Source organism: Oryctolagus cuniculus, chromosome 10 (assembly GCF_051225735.1).
Source record: "Oryctolagus cuniculus isolate XC-2025 breed Fujian yellow rabbit chromosome 10, ASM5122573v1, whole genome shotgun sequence".
In the NCBI taxonomy this organism is placed as follows: domain Eukaryota; kingdom Metazoa; phylum Chordata; class Mammalia; order Lagomorpha; family Leporidae; genus Oryctolagus; species Oryctolagus cuniculus.
Genome location: NC_142876.1, coordinates 87,842,636 through 87,861,799, shown reverse-complemented (window position 1 = coordinate 87,861,799; position 19,164 = coordinate 87,842,636). Strand labels below are relative to the sequence as shown.

Sequence of the window (19,164 nt, the reverse complement as noted above, 5' to 3'; positions counted from 1 at the left end):
AGGTGAGGAGAAGTCGAAGAGGGGCGCTCCCGGGTCGGCTGCCCTCGCTCTGAGCCTGCCCACCACCGCGGTGCCATCGCGGCGTGGCGGAGACAGGATCCAGAGACCCTGCTTTGAGGCGGGTTTTGCGGAGGGATTTGGCAGGCGCTTAGAGGAGGTGTCTTCTCACCTTGGCGCTTCTCACGGAGGCGCAGGAGCTGTGTTGCTAGCAACGTTTCCCGGAGGTGGGGAGGGGACGGAAGAAGCTGCTGCTGGGCTCTTTTACCTTTTCGGGCCGAGGGCAGGGGAAGAGGCACCCGCCGAGTGGCTGGGAGGACCTGACCAAGCTTGCAAACTTGGTCAGCACTAGGACAGCTCCCGCTCTGCTGGGAGTCCTGTAGTCCAGTTCTGGGCGGGAGCTGCAGCCCGTGAGATGCTGGGCGACGCTAACTAGAGGTTGGCACACAGAGTGGATCTCCTTGTTTCTGTATTGTAGTTTCTCTGCCATTCCTCGAGGGCTGTTCTGATATTCTTCCAGAAGAACCCCCAAGACTGTGTAGCTTTCTTCAGTGATTGGGATGTAGGAGACTATATTCATCTTGTTTTGTTGCCTTAAAAAATAGTGAAGACAGTCCCATGGCAGTTTGTCCTTGGACAGGGGAAGAAGGCACGGAAATGGTTACTCGTGGGGCCACAGAGCAATATTGTTGGCTGGGGTGATGGTTATTTGGAGTGAAATCTGCAGGTCACACATTTCATCTTGCTGGGAGCTCTGAAAAGCAAGCGGAGCTATCTGAACAGAAAGTTCAAAGCCCGTCATGTAGCATTAATCACACGCCCTAACATGGACTAGCTGGGAAATTATGTAAGAGCCTGTTCTGTGTTCCCAGGTCTTAGCTCAGAGGGTTGTAACAGGCTTTGCCTACACAGCTGTGGTGCCTGTTTACTTGGACGATCTACATGATAATCACATTTGCCTTGTTTGTAGACAAGAATAAAAACGTGTGAACATATCAACTTAGCATACATCAAGGCCACTCTTGGATGGCTTGAACCAGGGGTTTTGAGCTGGCTATTCTTGGATTGTTTTTTGATAGCCAAGTTAAGCAAACCAAGCAATGCCCATAATCCAGGAAACTTTTCAGTTGACAATCTCACTATACCATCCACATTCATTCACTTGGCATTCAAGGAGCACTTCCTGTGAAGGAGTGATGTTTAGGATTGAAAATAGTTCTGTGGTCAGATTAGACTATCCTGCAACAAAGTTCAAAGATCTGACATGATTTTCCGACATAATCTGTGACTGTCTCAACTTGTCAGTTCACTGAAGCATTACTTGCTGTTCTGTGCTCTTGGAATGTTACTGTGTGCCACAACCCACCACACAGCCTCTACTGGTGTATCTCAAGAAGTTGTCAGTCTGTATGAAATTGTTTAGAATACAGAATTCTTTTTTAAAGATTTATTTGTTTGACAGCCAGATTTACAGAGTAGGAGGGAGGGGGAAGGGGAGAGGATTTTTAATCTGTTGGTTTACTCCTCAAATGGCTGCAGAGGCCAGGCCTGTGCTAAGCCAGTGCCAGGAGCTTTATCTGGGTCTCCCAGGTGAGTGCAGCCAAGATGGGAACTAGCACCCATAAGGGATGCTGCCATCCCAGGTGGCAGCAGCCTAACTGGCTATGACCTAATGCTATCCAGGCAGGAGTATCCAAGCACAAATATTGGGAAGATGAGTGCCTAGGAGTCTGTGTTTTTAACAAGCTCTTTCTATAGTTCTTAGGCACATGGAACTTTGAGAATGACCTCCCTAAGATGGATTGGGTCCCTCCAAAACTCAAAACAGGATTTACCTTATTGTCCTTGGTATTTCAGTTCACACTGCATGGAATCCACCCATTTTAAGCTTAGAAAATAAGCTTTTTCTTAGATCTCAGGTTAAATATTACCTCCTCAAGGAAGATTTCTCCCGTATTTACTTCTTCACCTTTCCTCTAATCCAAACTGAATGATATACCACATTCTGTGAGCTTCTATTTCATGCATTATTCGATGAGCTTTTTCCACACTACTCTATACTGCCCTGTAGTTGTTCCTTCCTTGGAGTGTATGTGTGTGAAGACAGAAAGGGAAGTCACACCACTTAAAATATTGGCCATTTTTTTTTCTCATGTAAAGCAGTGAGTAGGCTCTCATTTGTGAGTGATAACGTGACTAATGGACAAAGAAACCTAAAAGGACAGGTAGGTCAGATGGTTGACCTATACATTGAAGAGCTATGGCAGAAACATGAGGGCAAAGACAGAGAAAGCTAGTACCTGGAAAAGTTAAAGGCCGTGCACAAGGGTAAACAAGATCAAGTCGGTGTGTGTGTATGCTGGGTGAGGAGCCACTCTGAAGTACCTTTACTGGTGACAGATAATACCAATATGGAAGTGTGATCTCATATTGGGGAGGCTACATATAAATATTCAAATTATAGCACTGTGTTCAAAGATACCTATTGAAACATCTTCTGTGGAAAGAACTGGAAACAAGTAGTAAATCCATTATAAGAAAGTAATTCAAATATGAATCCTGCATGTTATGGAATATTATATTGTCATTAAACAGAATGAATTGACCTGGAGTTCAATACTTGGGTAAACTTGAAGTGAGAAAAATAAATTTCATTCTATATAGTTCATAAAATTATCTCATGGAAAATCCATTTTAATCAATATGGGTGATTGATTCAACCATATTCAAAGACAGTATACAATAGTATTTTTGAAAAATTAGTATTTGGTTCTTTTTTCCTTTAAAAAAAAAAAAAGAAAGCCATGTTAGCCCATTATTTGTCCCCTCTAATACTACATGGCTCCAGACATGAACCTCTGTATTTGTGTAAAATTGAAATTGGAGAACCCCAACAAATCCATGTTGTTCAAGAGCACATTGGTGGCCGGCGCCGTGGCTCAATAGGCTAATCCTCTGCCTTGCGGCACTGGCACCCCGGGTTCTAGTCCCAGTTGGGGCGCCGGATTCTGTCCCGGTTGCCCCTCTTCCAGGCCAGCTCTCTGCTGTGGCCAGGGAGTGCAGTGGAGGATGGCCCAGGTGCTTAGGCCCTACACCCCATGGGAGACCAGGAGAAGCACCTGGCTCCTGCCTTCAGATCAGTGCAGTGCGCTGGCTGCAGCACACCAGCCGCGGTGGCCATTGGAGGGTGAACCAACAACAAAGGAAGACCTTTGTCTCTGTCTCTCTCTCTCTCACTGTCCACTCTGCCTGTCCAAAAAAAAAAAAAAAGGCACATTGGTGCAATGGTCCTTCAACACAGAAGTATAGTTGTGCATGTTTGTGTATTATTTGTGAGTAATGCATAATTTTATACCACTGAACTACTAAGATTAATTTTTTCACAAGAGTGTAGTTTGAGGTGAAGTTAGTAAAGAATGGTAGAGGCATACAGAAAGCTGTGATAGGCAGGAACGATGATAGGCTTGCCACTTGTCCACAGTTAAGCACTTGAGGAATTGTTAAAAATAATGTATATTAGATTATTTCCTATGGACTCACCCCAGCAGCTGGTTTTACCTCGAACGGCACTCTCCACTTTTGAATTTATAGCCTTAGGAGGAAAATGCACTTCATTTGTATATCCTTCTCTTCCAAGAGTCATGGATATAGTAGATTTAATATCTCTTTTTAAGATTTATTTATTTGAGGATAGAGAAATCTTCCATCTGCTGGTTCACTCCCTAAACAGCTACAGTGGCCAGGCTGGACCAAGCAACCAAGCAGAAGTTAGCAACCAGGAAATTTGTCTTTTTTTTTTAAACTTTTATTTAATGAATATAAATTTCCAAAGTACAATTTATGGATTGCAATGGCTTCCCCCCCAACTTCCCTCCCACCCACAACCCTCCCGTCTCCCACACCCTCTCCCATTCCATTCACATCAAGATTCATTTTCAATTCTCTTTATATACAGATCGATTTAGTATAAAGATGTCAACAGTTTGCACCCACACCAAAACACAAAGTGTAAAATACTGTTTGAGTACTAGTTATAGCATTAATTCACATTGAACAACACATTAAGGACAGAGATCCTACATGAGTAAGTGCACAGGGACTCCTGTTGTTAATTTAACAAATTGAAACTCTTGTTTATGGCGTCAGTATGAAAGCCGTTTGAGTTTGCCGTCTCTGATCTTATTTAGACAAGGCCATAGTCAAAGTGGAAGTTCTCTCCTCCCTTCAGAGAAAGGTACCTCCTTCCTTGATGGCCCATTCTTTCCACTGGGATCTCATTAGCAGATCTTTCATTTAGGTCATTTTTTTTTTTTTCAGAGTGTCTTGGCTTTCCATGCCTAACATATTCTCATGGGCTCTTCAGCCAGATCCAAATGCCTTAAGGGCTGATTCTGAGGCCAGAGTGCTGTTTAGGACATCTGCCCTTCTGTGAGTCTGCTGTGTATCCCACTTCCCATGTTGGATCGAGGAGCTTTGTCTTTCTCCAGGAATCCCATGGCCTAAGGACCTGGCCATCTTCCACTGACCTCACAGGCACCCTAACAGGGAGCTGGATCAGATGTGCAGTAGCTGAAACCCAAACCAGCACCCATATGGGTTGCCAGTGCTGCAGGCAGAGGCCCAACCCTCTATGCCACGGTGCCAACCCCTAAATTTAATATCTTGATAGTATAGAAGTCAAACCTTCATAGAAAAGTTTTAGCCAATTTCAAATACTTTGAGGCAAAACCTCCACATCTTTAATCTCTACTGAACTGAGATCAGGGGTTTTTCACTATCTTTCGGGACAAAACATAAATTTGGGACACAGTGCTAATCCCAGCAGTCTGCTTCATGGATTCTCTGATGATAAAATAGAGATGGGGGATGTCTTGAACTATCATTTAGTGGTGGTGGGAAAATGGAGTTTGCTTTATGCTAATACTTACCTGCAAAGCTGAGTTGGTGCTCTGCCTTCTGTCTTTGATCCTTCATATTTCCTGCTTCCATACTTTGCCAGAAGGTCTTGCCCCCCTTTTTTTCTTTTCTTTAGAATAATTCTGTGAGCATACTTTACTCTACTATTAATAAGGGTCTAACTTTGCACATGTGGATTTATGTGAAATAGAGTATGGATGTCTCTAACACATCCACATTGTTGAGGACCACACTGATCAAAGGACGTTGAAGGGACTTAAAATCCCCAACGTGCAATTTGCTTGGCTTGCATTGTCCCCCAGCTCAGAGCCCAGCTCCAGACTCTTTCCCAGTGGAACCAACTGCTGGACTAACTTGCCTGATTCCTCAAATGTTTATTCTTTGACATCCATCTGTAATTTTGTTATCCATTTTCTGCTATAACCCCTGGACTTTACATCTCTATTCTGTATTTCCTTTCTGTTTCTCTGCTTTCCTAGGGTGGCCAGATAGTTCAGAGATTTGCTACATCAGATATCTGAAGTATGGGTCAACGTTAGCATTTAGACAGTCTTCATTCCTGAACCTGCATTCTGAGCTATGTTTTTCAAGAAAACATCCTACTGCTTTCTATATTAATAGAATTTACAGGTCATGCTAGTGAGAAAAATAAAATGGATCATGCCCATCCAGTAGAATAGAATAGGTCAGAGTTAGAATCACATTTTAAGGCTCTCATTAGAGACATAATAATAGCTACCTTCATCATGCAAACTTGATATAAGGCACTGTGTTGTACTCTCCACATGCTCTCATGTTGGATCCATGTGACTCTAACATTTCACCTGCAGGCTCAAGGATGATAATCAACTCAAAGGACAAAACTGTGGGAAATGGCAAAGCCAAGATTTGAGTAGCCTCACTTCAAACTGTGCTTTAAAGGCTGCCCTATACTCCTTCCTCCAGCAAGGCAGGTATTTGTTCTATCTGATCCTTAATCCTCAAAGAAACTTTAAAAACCAGATGGTATCTCACTTTTCAGTATTTATCTCCCCTCTTAAGATATATATTTGGTACCTTTCTTGAAAATACCAGAGAAGGTGTGCATTTAGAGATGAATTCAGCAAACATTAACAGTATTTTTTATTTGGTCTATTGCATGAAATAACTTTTTTTCCCTAAGGATAAACAAGATGGGGAATTATAATGTAAAACATTTAAATCATGAGCAGCAATCTGCCATTGAGATTCTAATGTAGTTTTAAGCTACATTCATGTGAATTTAGCTATAATTTTCTAGCCTTTCAGTTAGTGACAAAAATCACATGCTATTGGAATATGAACCAAGAAATACACAATAAAAAAAGCAATACCCCAGTGTGTTAATAGATTCATCACTTAATGCTGTTCTGAATTTATTACGACAATTGTTATCTAACCCCACAAGAACAGAAAAAAAGAGATAAAATGGAAGAATGTTTCTTAGGGATTTGAATCTACATTTTATTCTTTAGTAGCTTGGTCACCTTGGGCAAGTTATTTAATTCACTAGGCTTCATTTTTCTCATCTGTACAATAGAGCTAATAATAGTTCCTGCTTTAAAGGTTTGCTATAATGATTAAATGACTTAATCCAAGTAAAGTACCTCACAGAGTGCCTGGGCTATAAAAAGTGCTCAATAAATGATTATGAAGGTGGTGCTGATGATAGTTCTGGTGATTATGATGATGGTGAAAAAAAGCCATAAATCTATCAGAGTGCAACTTAGAATATTTTCACTAATTTCCTGTAAGTGAAACTCTTTGAAAATTCTGAAGTAGAAAATCTGTACTCATACTTACTTAGACATCTCTAGAGCCCCTTTATCTCTACACCCTAGTATGGAAGGCTACTAGACTTATTTTTATCATAACATGAATGAATTTCCAGGGTCTTGTGTCTTAGAAAACTTTCAAAACAAAATTCCAGAGAGGCCAGTGTTGAACCAAAGGAAAAGATCTAATGGGAGTCTTGGAAGCACTTGAGCCTTGAGGAGCTTTTGGTGAGGGATGGAGGGAGAATTTTCCAGGTCCTTCTTAAAACATAGTCCTTCATAAAACATTGTCAAAAACTTAAAGGGTTACAGTGTAGCCAACTGAATTCAACAGGATGTAGATGAAAGTCCCCATAGAGTCAACTGGCAGCACTTACTAACTTAACTATACCCTAACACTCAATCTTTGGGAAGTGATTAGATTAGATTCTGCCAATAGGATAGAGCCCCCATCATTAAATCTATGTGGCTTTATAGGAGACAAACACTCTCTGTTGCCATATGACACTGTACACCACCTGGGGATATAAGAATCACCATGGGCCAAACCAGTGGGGCTCATTCTATCTTAGATTGAAAACCTCTGAAACCTTGAGCTAAAATGAGTCTAATTTCTTTATAAAGTTAGTTGTGTTTTGTATGTCACGGTAGCAGAAAAGGTCTGACTAATGCAAGACCTCTGTAGAGGTCTTAGTGGGTTAGACTCCTGGTGACTTCCAGAGCATACTCTTAATGATGTATATACAGTCTAGCTCCTTTGTTGGATGAGATACTCCATGAGAGCAGGGGTCTTGCTCATTTTGTCTGTGAGCGTGTTCTAAGAACCTAGCACAGTGCTTGTCACATGGCAGGGCCAATTCCAGGGGCATACACAGATCACACCAAAACAACCAGACTATACTTGATTACTGTGTGTGGTTGCAAGGAGGTGGGGAAAAGAATCAAGAATGAATAAATGAGTTCTAGAAACAGAATGGATGTAGTTTAAGTTCCCTTTCAGTATCTACATTGTTAAAGATATGGCAAGCACTTACACCAAAAACACTTTGTCGATGTTAGTCTTGGTTCTAGAAGAGAGTACTTATATAAGGTGACTAAACTGTCAGGGAAAGAGAGCTATGACTGAGGTAGCTCGTATATAATTCTAGAAGAGAACCCTTACAGAAATAAAAGCACAGGAACTGAAACAGACTCCAACTCATGTCCTGGCGTTCAAGGCAGTGAGCAGTAAGAGTACGTTAGCAAGGATCAAGGATTAGCAACATCATTATAATGTGTTGGCCACTGTCCTGCCTTCTCTCAGTGTGTTTCCATTCTTTTTGCAATTTGTATTTTCCATGATTCTCATCTAACGTACTAAGAGAAGTAATATGATTAGCTTAGCTAATAAGTTTTTCTGTTGGACACCACTGTTAGTGGCAAGCTATATTGTAAGCCAGTAGCCATTCTATGGATTGGTTGCCCATGGATCAGATAGCAAATACTATACTTTCACCTGTGAATGAGATTAAAAAAAATTATCTTTAGTCTTCTTTCAGCTGGACTTGTTGGAGCCACAGTCTTCCAGATAATGGGCCCAACAGGCCAATAGAGTAAATGATTTCTTCATTAGTACTTCTTTCATTAAAGTGGCACTGAGTAAATTTCCTAAGATGCTTTACCTTGGAGGTTTTGGTATTAGCATTCTTGGAATTTTCTCTGATTAGGGAATAATTTTTTGGATTTTGGCTCCACCAGCTTGTGCCATCTCGTCTATCTGTTTAAAAGCCTCCTCCTGAAAGGAATATCGAGGTTTGCCTAGTGGTGGTGTAGGCCATTTATGAAAGTATGTCTCTCAATCCCAAGTGTATTCAGTCTCTACTCCTAGATTTGGTAGATTAATTTAGCTTTTATCCTTAATGCTAGAAGACTACATTGATTATGGTTTTGTGTGTGTTTATGAATGTGATAGGAAATAGACTACTCATGCTAGAGTCATTGGCCTATTCTGTGTGATGGGTTTTTGGGGAAAGGGGAATGACCCTGTGCAAAACTGGGCGTTGACATGATGTTTGAAGGACGATGTGTTTAGAATCAGCCTTATGCTGCAATGTGTCCCAGCCGTGGGACACTGTGTGGGTTGCATAATTACTCAGACTCTTAAGGTCCACAGCAATGAAATGAGGATTCCATGAGTCGGGAGGGGGGTGGTGTTTGTATAGTGGTTAAGACCCCACTGGAGACACCCTTATCCCACATTGCGGTGCCTGGGTTTGAGTCCTGGCTCCTCTCCCAGATTGAGCTTTCTGGTAGAGCACACCTTGGCAGTAAAAGGTGATGGCCCAGGTACTTGGGTCCTTTCCACCTCTTTGGGCCAATGCATATTGAATTTGAAACTCCTGCCTCTGCCATAGTCCAGTTGCAGCTGTTGTGGGCATTTGGAGAATGAACAAGCAGGTGGAAGATATTCTCTGTCATGTATGTCTCTGTCTCTCTGCCTTTCAAAAAAATGAAAAATCAACAGTCTTGGCTTTTGATTTCCATGAAAGTTAAGTAAGATATTGTTGTTAAAACTTCTGGAAGTATCTGGTCCCTCTAACTGAGGGATAGGTTGTTTTAAATAATGTATCAACAAATGCTATTAAACATTTCTAATTTCTAAAATTGCCTAGCTCTGTATAAACAAAGTATGATCGGTATATTATTATATTGATTTTTCTTTACATTATCTTCCATTGGGAGAAAATTGTGAGGTGATCATAAACAATATACAAATATTATTAATAGAATTGTATAGAGACAAGCACTTTACTAAGCAGTATACATGTATTATTTCACTTAATCTCACACTTCATTTTTTTTTTAAAGATTTATTTATTTATTTGAAAGTCAGAGTTAACTGCAGAGAGAAGAGACAGAAAGAGGTCTTCCATCCATAGGTTCACTCCCCAATTGGCCGCCGTGGCCGAAACTGTGCCGATTTGAAGCCAGGAGTCAGGAGCTTCTTCCAAGTGCAGGGGCCCAAGGACTTGGGCCATCTTCTACTGATTTCCCAGGCCATAGCAGAGAGTTGGATCAGAAGTGGAGCTGCCAGGACTTGAACCGGCACCCATACGCGATGCCAACAATGTAGGTGGCAGCTTTATCTGCTATGCCACAGCATCAGCCCCTAATCTCACATTTCCTTTATGAAGCAGTAATTAATACAGGTGGGGGAAACTTGTATTGAGGCCTTGAGACCACAATACATGATTCAAGTGATACAGATAGTACATAATAAAGCCAGGGTTTGAACCTGGGCCAATGCATGTCAGATTCCATGCTCTTAATCATTTTTTTGATTGTGTCCCATTATTAGTGGTTATTCACTACTGAGGTCTTGGAGTTAAATGATTGTCCTTTGAAGATAGGGAAAAGTGTTTGTGGAAATATATATTTATATGTAGGTGTGTATATCTATATCCATAAGGAAACTTCACAAAGTTTGTAAAAAATGGAATTAAAAGAAAAACTTACTTTGATGCTAAAACATTTTAAATTCATGTGTAGTTTTTCACAATATGCATTTTACATGAACTTATCCACATCTCCAACATGAGTGTAGGTATCCAAGTACTTGGGCTGTATTCTGCTATTTTCCTAGGTGCTTTAGCACGGAACCAGATTGGAAGTGGAGCAGCCAGGACTCAAACCTGTGCTCATATGAGATACTGGTATTGGAGGCTTAACCTGTGCCATGTGCCAGCCCCTGTAATTCATTGTTAATGTCATATGTCTACTCATTACTAATTCAGTTCCTTTTCCACTCTACTGTGTTACCAGTGGACAAAGCAACATTCAAATGCCCTCATAAGGATGAGCGAGTCCAAACTTTTTCATGGTCCTGTTTTCTTCCACAAAAAAACAGTACTATTCCCGGAGAAAATTTTACTCACCTTGTACCTATTTTTCAATGAATTATTCTTTCACTAATCATTGTAAAAAGAAAATAAAACTCTGGAGTATATTATTACAACAGGGTATAAAGAGATTTGTAGAACTTAGGAAGGATCTGGATATTTAGCAAGATTATGACAACTTTAATTACTCTCAGATACTGGGTGAATTATCAAATCAGACAGTTTCCATCATGGGTGATAGAGGTGCAAATGAATTTTGCTTTTGAATTCTGTGTGTGTATGACAGAGAGAGCTGCTGTTCCTTGAATTTGTTATTTGCAGGATTATGTGTGAAATCATAAGACAAAACACCCATGACTTTACAGGAAGAGCTCACACATCCATCTGGTCTGTCATGAGACTGCCTGGCTGTGCTTTCATGCAATGACTTCACCTGCTGATTTTTTGCCTGGACTTGGTAGACTGTTGGCACACCTGCTGGGATCCTTCCTGAAAGCAGAGCCCAGAAAGGCTGAGAAGGTAGAAGGGTTAGATTGGAAAAGGGATGGTAGAAAATTATTAAGCCCAGACTCATGGTCTGAGCGACGGATGGAGACCTTATGAGACATTGCAGTTGGGAAGGAGGTTGCAGGAAGAAGGAAAGGGTGAGTGGGGATTATGACTGTTAGTCCTATTGTGCTGGATTTGGAACCACCCAGCATGAGTTCAGACCTTAGGTATGCTCATGTGCAAACTGACTTCATTGAGCCTCATGTTCTTCAGGGATATTAACTACATCAAAGATGTGTTGTAATGTTAGAAATGTGTTGAGATGAAATGAATTCAGGGCAGATCCATTTACTGCTGGGACTTGAGTTTCTTAAACTATAAAATGGTGATGAACATGTATAACACAGAGTTGTGCAGTAAAACGAGCCAAAGAGTATGAATGGTCCCCTCCTTGGGCCCATGCCACTCAGCTGTGCAGGGAAGCCTTCCTGTAAGAGCAGTGCCTGATAAACCATCTTCACTGTCCATCTACAGCTGCATTTGTCTGAGGAAGTGGGGAAGGTGTATTTTCACAGCTGTTGTCACCCACTAGAGATTATCTAAGAAAATTTGTTGTCTGTTGAAGGTAAGGCATGATTGTTTATGCAGTCAACTAAATATCCCCGGTGATGTATTTGACATTCATTTTCAAATGTTTCATTGTTTATGTAAAACTGCATGTGAAATTGATAGTGGCATTGCACTAGCTTTTCTGAAGGAAACAGGTAGGCTTAAAAGTAAATTTGAAATCTTAATGTCTGCCCCTGCCCCACTGCCCCTCTCCTATAGGTAGATAAACAGATAGAGTTTTTTTTTTTTTAATGCCTAACTTTATTTGCTACATTCCTGCTTGGTAATATAAAGACTCCTTGGATTTATATTTGACTACCAGGCTCTATGAACTTGAATGTGTTGATTTCTCTGGAATTTTCATAATTATGAGAGCAGAAATAACAACTAGCAGAAAAAATTATTGTGTTTATTAAATGAGATGACATTTGCAACACTAGTAACACACAAGAAATATTCACAGCACATTGATTTTCTGTCTCCCTCCCCACACCCCAAATATTTTTTACTGTGCAAGTTTAGAAGGAAAAAATGGAAAACTCACCAGAATCTTTTTCTGTGCATAGGGCATGCACACATGCATATCTGTGCATATATGCTCTTTATACAAAAGACATTAAGGAGAAGATCTATATAACTGCAATACATTTGAGTGGGTCGGTAAAATTTAGCAGACATATGTAGCAAGGAAAAAAAGATTTGACAACAGTATTAACTCATAGATCATTGTCCCAGACACATTGGAGCCTCATAGCCTTTGTCGAGGTAACCATGGATTTGTGAAGTTTTTTTTCTAAAGGGAATAATATACTCATTTATTTAAAAAAAAAGGACAAAGTCTCCATTAATAATAGGTGTTCACTATAATGGCTAGAGATTAACAAGCTCTTGCTTCATGCCAAGCTGTATAAGATGGACTTTAATTCAAAGCTCATGACCATTGTGGAATGCAAAGTGTCCAAAGGTACACAGCTTTTAAGTAAGGAGAACGATCTCAAGCCTTATGCACCTGATCTTCAGCCTCTCCTATGCCTGTTGCGCTGCCTAACACACTGAGAATCTTTGCATTTGTATTTGGGATGGGCTTATTGGGGGAGGGGGGAGGGTGGGCAATGCTGTTCTGAGCCATTTTTATGCATCAGTAATACGTTAAATAATAACTAAACAGCGATAAGTAAAAAATAACTAATTCCCTTCTACTGGGAGATAACTATGGGCTAATATTTTGAAAAATAAACTATTTTTTTAAGAAAATTACTTACTTGAAAGGTAGAAAAGGAGGGAAGGAAAGGGGAAGGGAGGGGAGGAGAGGGAGGCGGAGAGAGTGACATCTTCCATCCACTGATTGACTCCCCCAATAACTACAAAGGCTGGGGCAGGCCAATTCGAAGCAAGGATCCCAGAACTCCATCCAGGTCTCCCACATGGGTGTCAGTACTTAGGTGGTCTTCCATTGCTTCCCATTAGCAGGAAGCAGGATCAGAAGCAGGACAAATGGGACTCAAACTTAGGATCGCAGTGGTATGCCATGACTGCAGGTAGCAGCTTAACCTGCTGAGACATAATGCTGCCCCCCCCCCAATAAACTTTGAGCCATTTTTATGAGCATATGACTTTTTGATACATGACTTGGTAGAACTGTACCACGTAACAAAGGATCACAAAAGAAGTGTTTTTTTAAAAGAAAACAAAAAGTGTCAAGGTGTCATCTGGGTTTGTTCATTCTGAGGGTCATGATCAAGAGTCTTTCCCATGCTTCGTCCCAGGTTCTTGTGGTTTGGTGGCAATCCTTGTTTATAGATGATGCATCACCCTGGTTTCTGATATGTTCACAAAACTGCTCTATGGTTGTATGTCTGTGTCCAAGCTTCCCCTTTTTATGTGACACCAGTGGTACTGAATTAGGGTCTTTTCTAACTCGAGGATGGCCTTACCTTAACTAAGTATACCTGCAATAACTCTTTCCAAGGAAAGTAGCGTTCTGAGGCGCTAGGAGTTAGCACAGCACCATATGAATCTTGTGAGAGCGCATAATTCAACCCATAATAAGTGTTTAAAACACATAATTTTTTTACCTGCTTTGTACATCTTTTGCTATTGTAAATTACATTTCTTTGCTTCTAGGTAAAGTATCTTTATCCATAATTTCAATGCTGTATATTACTGTACTCTATGCCTGTCATACATATTATTGAGTTCTTAATTTCATCAGTTTTCAAATGTATATTTATCAAATTGGCAGAGAACTTCACTTCAAGAGAAATGATCACTTAACCTCTATTACTATTAACATGGGTTCTAGATACCGAATTGCTTGTTCAGGAGGCTGTAGATATTCAAGATACTTGAGAAGCTGCATGTCGATTTGTTAAGTCAACAACAGGAGTCACTGTGCACTTACTCCTCATGTAGGATCTTTGTCCTTAGTGTGCTGTACATTGAGATTTAATGCTATAACTAGTACTCAAACAGTATTTTTCACTTTATGTTTCTGTGTGGGAGCAAACTGTTGAAATCTTTACTTAATGTATGCTAAACTGATCTTCTGTATATAAAGCGAATCGAAAATGAATCTTGATGTGAATGGAAGGGGAGAGGGAGTGGGAAAGGGGAGGGTTGCGGGTGGGAGGGACGGTATGGGGGGGAAGCCATTATAATCCATAAGTCGTACTTTGGAAATTTATATTCATTAAATAAAAGTTAAAAAAAGAAAAAAAAAGATACTTGAAAAAATTGCCAGATTGTCCTCCAATGAAGTGTTTCTAGTGTGTACATTACATAAAAGAGCGGGGTCTCAACTGAGTTGGTCCTTCCATTTTACAATGAAATGGCACAGTTTTTCTACGACTGCTCATATTCTTGATTTGAAACGAGTTTAGATACACAGAGTGGATTTATAAAGCAATAGCTGAGGCTGAGAAATCATGATACTGTTCACGTGAACTTTTACATAAGCTGCTGCCATAATCTTTCTAGGTCATTGTACTATTCCACCATTTGGAAATTATTTAGATTGCTGTTCTCTGACTTGGGCAGAGAAGCAAACAACTGAGCGTTTCTGTCTCTGAATCATTATACAAAACAGATGTTGTCATTAGAATGTCAAAGATAACCGCTAGGAAAAATCTTTTGAAACAAAGAATTTTATAATATGTATGTACTCTTCTATTTGCAGTTTGTTGATATGATAGTTTAAATTTATTCATCCTAAATAACTTACTGCTTTGCTGTGAATGATACTCAAAAGTGTTGGTCCAGATACAGACCTTCGTGAAATTCCAGGTCACGCAGAAACACGGATGAGATAGACACCTTCACACAAATTTATCCTGAGTGTACTTTGCAGATGGGTTTGAGGCCTTCACGTCATTCCTTGGAGGTAAAGCATGAATGGAGCGTTCCTGCATCATCTGAAAAATCTGAAACCTACTTGGCTTCACATTTTTAAGTTTATTTTCATTTTATTTGAAAGAGAGGGATGGGAAGGGGTGGAGAAAACCAGAGAAAGAGAAGAGGAGAGCCAGGGCTGGCCAGGTTTAAGTCAAGAAGCTGGAGCTCCACCCAGGTCTCCCTTGTGGGAGCAGAGACCCAAATGCTTGAGCCACCATCTGTTGCCTCCCAAGGTGCACATTACTTAGAAGCTGGATTGGAAGCAGAGCAGTCGGAACTCCAAGCTCGGCACGCTGCCACAGGATGTGGAAATCCCACGTGGTGACTTAACTGTTGTGCCAAGAATCTGTCTCTGCATCTGACTTCTGATTGTAGAACACCTTGTTAATAAAGTAAAATAAATTCAATAGCTACATGAATCCAAGGGCATTTCCCTTCTTTCTTTGATCCCATTCCTGACCACACTTGCCATAATCTGACATAATGTGATAGATGTAGTTTGCCTCTGTCTCACATATTGTTATTCAGGGTCACTTTGGCCCTTCTGTGCATTAAAATAGCAATTATTAAATTCATTGCATACCTAGGGTGTTCCAGACCTTAAGCTAAGTATCCTCTAAATGTTATACCATTTAATTCTAATAGCTCTTTTTTTTTTTTTTTAATTTGACAGAGTTAGACAGTGAGGGAGAGAGAGAGAAAGGTTTTCCTTTTGTTGGTTCACCCCCCCAAATGGCCACTATGGCCAAAGCCAGGAACCAGATGCTTCTTCCTGGTCTCCCACGTGGGTTCAGGGGCCCAAGCACTTGGGCCATTCTCCACTGCCCTCCTGGGCCACAGGAGAGAGCTGGACTGGAAGAGGAGCAACTGGGACTAGAACCCAGCACCCACGTGGGATGCTAGTGCCACAGGCAGAGGATTAACCAAGTGAGCCACGGTGCTGGCCCCCCTCTAGTAGCTCTTTTTAAACATATACATTCTTGTTTCTTCCCTTTTGGGCAAGAAATCTAAGATTTGATTCCAATTCTACTGGCCATCAAAGAGACCTAATGTGTTCAATCTCTTAGTAATATAGGAAGAAAAATTCTGATTCTCTCCTTAAAATTTGATCCCTTTAAGAACCAGTCCCTGTCGGGGCAAAGTTGACCAAGGTGGTGGTTTGTCATAGGATAGTTATTATCGCTTCTTGGCCTTTTGGCTGAGATCAAGTGTAGCTATTATTTGTCTCCATTAGGTTTTTTATTTTTATTTTTATTTTTTATTTTTATTTTTTTTTTCACAGGTAGAGTGGACAGTGAGAGAGAGACAGAGAGAAAGATCTTCCTTTGCCGTTGGTTCACCCTCCAATGGCTGCCGTGGCCAGCGCGCTGCAGCCAGCGCACCGCACTGATCTGATGGCAGGAGCCAGGTACTTATCCTGGTCTCCCATGGGGTGCAGGGCCCAAACACTTGGGCCATCCTCCACTGCACTCCCTGGCCACAGCAGAGAGCTAGCCTGGAAGAGGGGCAACCGGGACAGAATCTGGCGCCCTGACCAGGACTAGAACCAGCTGTGCCGGCACCGCAAAGCAGAGGATTAGCCTAGTGAGCCGCAGCGCCGGCCTCCATTAGATTTTTAAGTTCTCTTTGTACCTCAAAACCACGTCATTTAAAAAAAAGTTTCAATTGTTATGAATATACTTGATGAACCAACAAATGAAAGCATGATAATGATTTTATTTTAATTTTGATTTGTTTTTATAAATGAGAACCACCACAGTTACGTAACAAATTATAGAAAACACATAGCCTGGAAGAGAAGAACTGGTAGGCTGCAAACAACAAAAAAGAAGTAGAAATGCTAATTGCCTGATTTGAACAGTTTATATTATATCTGTGTGTTGAAATACATCACATCCCATAAAAATATACAAGTTTTACATGTTAATAAAAACAACTTTTTAAGTCCAATGAAGAAGCCAGGAAGGGAAAGCAGACAACTAAGAACCATGGGATTGGATGTTCCCTGCTTTTTTTTTTTTTAATATATTCTTTAAGGATTCAGTATTTATTTTGCAATTCTTCACTCCACTCCTACCCACTTGTGAAAATGTGAAGATCCTTGTCCTTGTAAATGTTTTGTTTTATTGCTATGTTTTGGGAGATGCTCAGTTTCTGCCCCAACGTTGGTTGGCCTGCCTTTGAAAAACCTAGGTAACATGCCGAAGGCCACTGGGGGAATGGATGATAGAAACAGGCTGCAGACCAGGTGTGTTGTGGGACAGGCAGACAATGCATTAGGAAGCAGTATGCAGGCTGCCATGCATGGCATCAGTGGACAGAAGGGGTGGCGCACACTGCACTTTCTGCTGTGGGATCAGTTGCTTCTACTTTGGCCTGTTGCTCATCAGAAATACAGGTCCAATGTGCCCCAGTGTTTTGCTTTTCTTGAGAAAACAGAAATGAAGGTGTTGGTATTCCTATTAAAAAATTTCTTTGTCCAGAGTGTTTCTCATTTTTTGTTCTTTGATTTAAACAACAACAACCACTTACCCAGTTGAGAGACACAACAAGACGAATAGGACAGAGACAGAGGGCTCCCATCCCCTGGTTTACTGGTCTGGGTCTGGGTCAGAGTTGAAGCCAAGAGCCAAAGATGTAATCCAGGTCTCCCATGGCAGGAACCCTATGACTTGAGCCACCGTGGCTGTTTCACAGGGTCTGCATGAGAAAAACTGGCATCGGGATCCAGAGGTGCACATTGGGTCAGATACTGTGGTGTGGGACACGGTATTCCGCAAGGAGGCTTAACCACTAGGCTAAAACCCTACTCGATGGTTTTCTTTGTTGAAACTGATGAAGCACATCCTTTGCAGAATAAACAACATGTGGCTGGGTTCTGAATGTGGCTCACAGCCTCTGTCTTGGCCCTGCTGTGCTGTACTTTCTTGGACCTCTGGGAGCTTTGTGTCTGTATCCCCAAGGATCCGGCCCAGTTCTTCTTACACAGGAGGTTCTCAGAAGCCATTTGTCTGATGGAGGAATGGGAAATGTAGTGTTCAGAAAGTAACTGTAAGTTGGCTTTTGAGATGCTGCAATCAGTGAGTCTGCTTTGCTTGCCTTCAGATAAAACAGGAAACTTCCTCCTTAGAGATCCAAGAAGCATAAAACCACAGGCACTATGTCTTGGTCCCAAACACTAATGGGAGTGGAGGCAGTGGCTGATGTTAGTAAAACAGCTCCAAGTATCAGCAATGCTGAGAAGAAGTGACTCTCTCAGTCAGCCAGAGTAATTTCAAAGAATTAAATAGATTCTCTAAAAATGTAGCTGAGTTATTTGTGATTTAAAGAACCAATGAATAAATGAATCCTAATGGGGGTGATTCTGAATATTTATCTGTGGAGTAGGAACTGTACTGTACAATATACTGCAATAATGGGAATGTTCTTTATATGGCTATACTTGAAGAACTAATTTTTTCTTTTATTTAACAAATGGGACATTGTAAATATAATTGTTCAAATGTCAGATCCCAAACTTCAGCAAATAGCTATTGCAAAGTGTCTCTGCTTTTATTTATTTATTTTTATTTGGTAGGCAGAGAGACAGTAAGAAACAGAGATCTTCCATCTGCTAATTAACTCCCCAAATTCCTGCAGCATCCAGGGATGTGCCATGTCACGTCAAACTGAGGAGCCTCGATATGAATCAAGCCTCCTGCTTGGGTGGCCAAAGGCCCAAGTACTTGAGCCATTACCCGTTGTGTCCCAGCATGTACTTGAGCATGGAGGAAGATCAGGTGTCAAAGCAGGGACTCTGATAGGAGATGCGGGCATTCCAACCAGTGACTTATCGGTTAGCCCAAATGCCTGCCACAAGACTGTTCTTTAAAACACTCATTTTTATATTGAATTTTCACTGTGTTAGTGGCGATGAACATTTCAAACAAGTTCTAGAAAATTACAAGACCCTGGGGCCAGCATTGTGCATAGCGGGTAAAGCTGTCACCTGCAACACTGGCATCTCATATGAGCACCAGTTCAAGTCCCAGCTGCTCCACTTTCAGTCCAGCTCTCTGATAATATGCCTGTGAAAGCAGTGAAGTATGGCC

The 19,164-nt window shown here is 41.1% G+C and overlaps 1 protein-coding gene and 1 pseudogene across 2 annotated transcripts in view; both read left to right on the top strand.

The window, feature by feature from the left end:
• The window catches only part of SYNPR (synaptoporin), a 358,350-nt gene that overhangs the window by 512 nt on the left and 338,674 nt on the right, over nucleotides 1-19,164 (top strand). The gene's annotated exons all lie outside the window — the stretch shown is intronic.
• On the top strand, nucleotides 16,252-16,456 carry LOC149124329 (U2 spliceosomal RNA; annotated as a pseudogene).